Here is a 5,712-nt window from a genome sequence, read left to right on the forward strand (position 1 = left end):
AGGCTGGCCTTGAACTAAGAAATCCACCTGTCTCTCCCTTCAAGTGCTGGGATTAAAGGTGTGTGCCCCCACCACCTGGCAAAGAATAGTGTTCTTAACCACTGCCATCTCTTCAGCTCTGTGAAGACATTTTTGATTATTGTTACCTCAGATGCTCTTATGGCTAGCTTGTGAGGAGGGCCTGTAGAAGCCGATAAGCATCTTACAATACCAGTGACAACCCCAATCAGCAAAGACTCATCCCTCCCAAATGCTAGAAAGCATGAACCTAGATTGAAGCAAAAAATGTTCAAGAGGCTAAGTGCATGAAATTCACTCTACAACACTAGTTAGGGTGCCCTAATTAAAATTAGCAAATTTATTCATTAGGCTCATTCATAAAATCATCAAAATGGAAGAGAAAGGCAATGCTTTATCACTGATCTTTTATCCAAGGCTGCTCTTGAACTCACCACATAGCTAAGGACAGAACCTGGAACTTCTAACTCTCTTGTCTTCACCTTCTTAGGAGGTGCTGCGATTACAAGTCTGCACCTTCACATATGGTGGATGGGAACTGATCCTAGGGCTTCAAGCACAGTAGGCAAAGCACCCTACCCACTTAGGTACATCTCCAGCCTTATCACTAGTCGTCAACATTCCCATTGATGCTGACCTAATGACGACTTTAGCCAACAAAGGCAAACACCACGAATGCTCTGGTTACGGGTTCAGCATTCAGATTCAGTACTGGATCACAATTGTTTGTTACAATAAGTAGCATAACACTGTGCTTGTAGTATTATAAAAATATAGATTATTCTACTAGACAATATTGATTGGCAGTTGAAGTCAGTTTTCCTTTCATCTGCTGTTAGTAAATGAATGATACTTTAATATTTGTAAAAGTGTTTTGCTGGGGAGCTAGAGTCATGGCTCATTGGTTAAGAGCACTGGCTGCTCTTCCAGAGACCCAGGTTCAATCAATTCCCAGCACCCACCTGGTGGTTCACAACCATCTGTGGCTCCAGTTTCACAGAATCTGATGCCCTCTTTGATCCTCCATAGGCACCAGGCACCCATGTGGTACACAGACATTCATACAGGCAAAACACTCATAATATAAAATAAATTTTAAGAAAAGTTTGGCCTAAAGTTACATAGATATTTTTACTATTACAAACAGTTAAGTTGAGAGGGTAAAGGCCTTAATTGCATCCCTAGGACCCACATGCAGGAGAGAACTGGCTCCAGCGAGTTGTCCTCTAACCCCCACTGGCATGCTGCGGTATGGGCACACCCACCCTCAGACTCAAATGCATACATACACACGAAAATAAACATTTTTAAGTGAGCAGGAGAAAGACTGAGACCAAGAAAAAAACGTTTAAGCGAGAGGCAAGAATGGTGGCGCGTGCCTTTATCTCACAGGGGCAGGCAGAGGCAGACGGGTTTGTGATGGGGCAGCCTGGTCTACATCGCAGTTCCACGACAGCCAGGGGCTATATACCCTGTCTCAAAACAGAAGTTTGGATGGGTTCTCAGATCACTCATCTAGTGGGTTCCAATAAGAACCCTGAGCTGTAAATCTTGCTCCTAGCCCATCACGTTGGTCACCAGCCACCACACCAGACATTCCAGGTTTCCTGTGGCTTGTGTCCCACTTGGAACCAGAGTGTTTTCAGGATCCTTTCCAAGGACTTTGCCCCATGACTAGTAATTTATCTTACTGCCAGGAGATACGTGCACCCCAAAGAAAAAGCTAACAACACGAGACAGATCCAAAACAAAAGTCCCCTAAAAGTGGAAGACTGATATTTACTTGTTAGTAGTATCTAGCACTTCCGTGCAAGACATAATTATAATCGGGGACAATTAAAAAAAATCAGTTAACTTTTCAGGGTATTGAAATACACCTTTAATTCCAGCACAATGGAAGAAGAGGCAGGCAATCTCTGAATTTAAGACCAATCATCGCATACACATAGGGAGTTCTGGGCCAGCAGGGCTACATATTGAGACCCTGTCTCAATAACAATATTACTGAAACATTTTGCAGAAAATGTACCTTATTATCTTATTTCTTTCAAAAGATTTAGGGGGAGGGGGGTTATGCTCCAGACATAAAGCCAAGAATCTGGGGGAGACTCTTCAGCATTTGTTTTAAAGATCACACAAAAAAAAATTATTTTTAATCAAAAATCCTTCACAGTGTAAATAAAAGAGACATTTCTCTATTGTCATTTTAACAAGGTAAATCTATTAAAAACACAATGTGAAACTGACTACCTACCTTGCTTTACTATGTGAGCCTCAAACCGTCCTGGGCACCCAGCCACGGCTAGAGTAATCTTTATTTTTGTTATTGCCATTAATTTCAGTCCTAAAAACCAACTCTCCCTAAAATGCCAACTCCAGATGTTTTCCCAGTAAAGAGAAACTTCTGTCAGTCCAGCACGATGCCTCAGAGGGTGAAGGAAATTGCTACCAAGACCTGAGTTTTAATCCCCAGAACCCATATGGTTAAAAAAGAGACTACAGACTCCCACAGGTGGTCTTCTGACAGCCGCACCTCCCCCCAAGCCCCCAACACACACACACAAAATAAGTGTATAATAATACTTTTTCAGGAAACTATTGTCATTTTATACCCATGTTCTGGCCCTACCATACTTATTCTCAATGTGGAAGAACACAAAGTACACACTTAAAAGGCATGGGCTGTTAGCGCCCTAAGAAGTTCTTCTGCTCAGTGTGAGGCCCAAGCCAGAAAGCATCCATTAGCTCTGCTAAGCATCTAGAGCAGGCTTGAGGCCACTTCAAGGATTCCCTTAAGGAATCTGGTTTCAGGAAGGTCCGCCAGACTGGCCAGAATCCCAAATTATTTATATGCTCCGGTTCATCAGGACTTCTAGGCAGCTGCCCGGCAATAACCCACACCTGGCTTCCCCTATCTGGTGTGGCAGGTGACGCTGAGGATCTGGGTTCAACCCACAGCCTGGGCAGACAGCCGGACATGACCTTGAGCCAGGCCCCACCCGAGAAGAGGCCAGACAGGGAATGGGAAGCTTTGGCAATTGGACCTGGAGAATCCCTCTGCCAGGCAGCTAGGGTTGCGTGCTGAGGGATTCCAGGAGCTCTGCCACAAGGGGACAACTCCAAGTGTGTGTCAGGCCCGGGGCTCCACAGGAGCGCGAAGCTTCCCTGGCCTTTCCATATCTCCGGTCTGCTGTCAGCAACAGGGGACAGAGCCACCAAGCCTAGAGAAGATGGCTCTCTAGGGGTAAGAGAGGCGAAGGGTCGCCTAGCTGGAGGAGGAGTGGGGTTAGAGAGGGGACCCCGGGACCAAGCCTGATGCCCCCACCCAGTGGTGACCCCACAGGGGATGGAGGCACTGAGGGAAGGGACGCAGCCCCACTCGGGGCGTGCTGAAGGGACCCTCGTACGCTGGGATCAAGTCTCGGGAGAAGTGACACCCAAAATCCAGGGGTGTCTGCAGGCTGCAGGACTAGTGGCCCGAGCCCGGGCCTGAAGTGCCAGCGACTCTCGGGCTCCGGGGTCCCCGCGAGGGCGCCCGGGCTCCAGGAGAGGCCGGCTGCCGCGGACCCCGAGCCGGGCCGTCGGAGCCCAGCCCGGTCGATCGCGTGGCCGCCTTCCGTGAGGTCCTCGGTCCTGACCGCCGCCCCCCTACCTGTCGCTGTAGCTGTAGCTACTGCTGTCGCTGCCGCCCAAGCCCGGTTCTGCGAGGTGCTTCCTCTCCGCCACTCCTCAATGGCGGTGACTAGAGCGCTAGACTCGACCAATCGAGTGGCTATGTGCCTGGGCCTGGCCAACGGAGCACCGAGCCGTCGATTGGGGCTCCCCCTAGCGTCAGCGGCCGTTCCTGTACGGCTGCGGGTGCCTCCCAGGATGCTGGGGGCTTCGTGAGTCCCATTTTACAGATGGGTAAACTGAGAGCCGGGACAGCGTAGGGATATAAGTGAGCCTAGTCCAAACATTACCGTGCCTCCAAAAATGCCCTACTTTCCATCTACCTTTCCATCCCACCACCCGCAGTGACCTCTTGACTGCCACTGAAGTCTGTAATTCAAACCATGACTTTTCCTGCTTAAACCACTCTCCCCATTACACTTGTATTAAAATTCGCCTCCTGAGCTGTCAAGATAGCTCAGCTGGAACGGGAGTCTGCAGTCAAGCCAGATGACCAATTCTCAGAAGCCATGTGGTGGAAGGAGAGAACTGATTCACGCAAGCTGTCCTCTGACCTCCTGGTTTGCCTCCCCACCCTCTCACTCTTCCACCCCCAACACATACACACAATACTTCCTGAAAGCAGGAACCACTACATAAAGCCAGGCATGGTGGCACACACTTGTAAGCACACACACTGAGCACAGAGCTCAGGAAGTAGAGAAAGGAAGGTCAGGTGTTCAAGGTCATACTCAGATACGTAGTGAATTGGAGGGCCAATCTGGACTACATGAGACTGTCTCAAAAATAAAAAAAAAAAGTAAAAAATAAAAACCCTCTGTACTGTGCCACACTAAAGTTTTTCTGGTCGTATTCCCTTTCTATGGCCTTCTCTGGTCCACTTGACTCCCAGCATGCTTCTGTTCCTGCTTCAGGTCCTTTGCATCTGTCATTCTCTCTGCTTAGCATGTTTTTCTCCTAGATCAGTGCTGTCCGATAGACGTATAATGCCAGCCACATAGATTCATTTGTTACTTGCTATATTAAAAGAGATGAGCCTGGAAGGTATAGCTCAGTAATAGAGTCCTTTCCTAGCACATGCATGATGCTGGATTCAGACGCTAGGACCAAAGACAGGAAGGTGGGGGGAGAGATAAAGAGAAAATTGTTTAGTAATTTAGTCACTGTAATGAATCCAAAATATTCTTCTTTTTTCTTTCTTTCTTTTTTTGGTTTTTTGAGACAGGGTTTCTCTGTGTAGCCCTGGCTGTCCTGAAGCTCACTCTGTAGACCAGGCTGACCTTGAACTCAGAAATCTGCCTTCCTCTGCCTCCCAAGTGCTAGGGATTAAAGGCGTGTGCCACCACTGCTCTGCTAATCCAAAATATTCTTATCACAACATATAACCAACAGCAAAACAAACTTGTCTGGGTTGATCTCTGAGATAGAGTCTCTGCATATAGCTCAGGTGGGCCTCAAACTCAAGATCCTCCTCCTGCCTCAGCCTCCTGATCTGTCCCTGATTTGTGCCATTGCACCTGGCAGAAAGATGGTTAGTAAGATATATTAACACTATTTTACAGAAGCTTTTTGAAATCCAGAAATACTTTCTACTGTGTCATTTCTCAGGACAAACCAAAGACTTTTGAGTACTCAGCGAGCAATTGGAAGTGACAAGCTGCTGCAACGAAGCTCTGAATGGCCACAGGGCGGAGCTAATTGTTCCTTTCTCTACACATCCCATTTCATAGAACATTTACCCCCTCCCCCACAATATTCTCTCATCCATTATTCTGTGGTGCTTTCCTCTTTACAAAGTTGTATTTTTACTTTTAATTGTCTATAATCACACACGTGTGCGCGCACACACATGCACATGGCTATGTGCAAGTCTGTGCATCCGAGTGCAGGTGCTCTTGGAAGCCAGGGGCATTGGATCCCTCTGGAGCTGGAATTACAGGTGGTTGTGTGGGTGCTGGGAACCAAACTCCTGCCAGAGCAGCCAAGTGCTCCTAATCACTGACCCATGTCTCCAGCTGCAGT

The 5,712-nt window shown here is 47.6% G+C and overlaps 1 protein-coding gene across 2 annotated transcripts in view; it reads right to left on the reverse strand.

The window, feature by feature from the left end:
* Vps13d (vacuolar protein sorting 13 homolog D) overlaps positions 1 to 3,774 on the reverse strand; it is a 234,091-nt gene extending 230,317 nt beyond the window's left edge. For both annotated transcript variants that reach the window (XM_031379407.1, XM_031379403.1), the window contains exon 1: positions 3,671 to 3,774. The gene's annotated coding sequence lies outside the window, so the exon portion shown is untranslated. The remainder of the gene's footprint in view (positions 1 to 3,670) is intronic.
* Between the last annotated feature and the right edge of the window lie 1,938 nt (positions 3,775 to 5,712).

This window comes from Mastomys coucha, unplaced genomic scaffold (assembly GCF_008632895.1).
Source record: "Mastomys coucha isolate ucsf_1 unplaced genomic scaffold, UCSF_Mcou_1 pScaffold18, whole genome shotgun sequence".
NCBI lineage: Eukaryota > Metazoa > Chordata > Mammalia > Rodentia > Muridae > Mastomys > Mastomys coucha.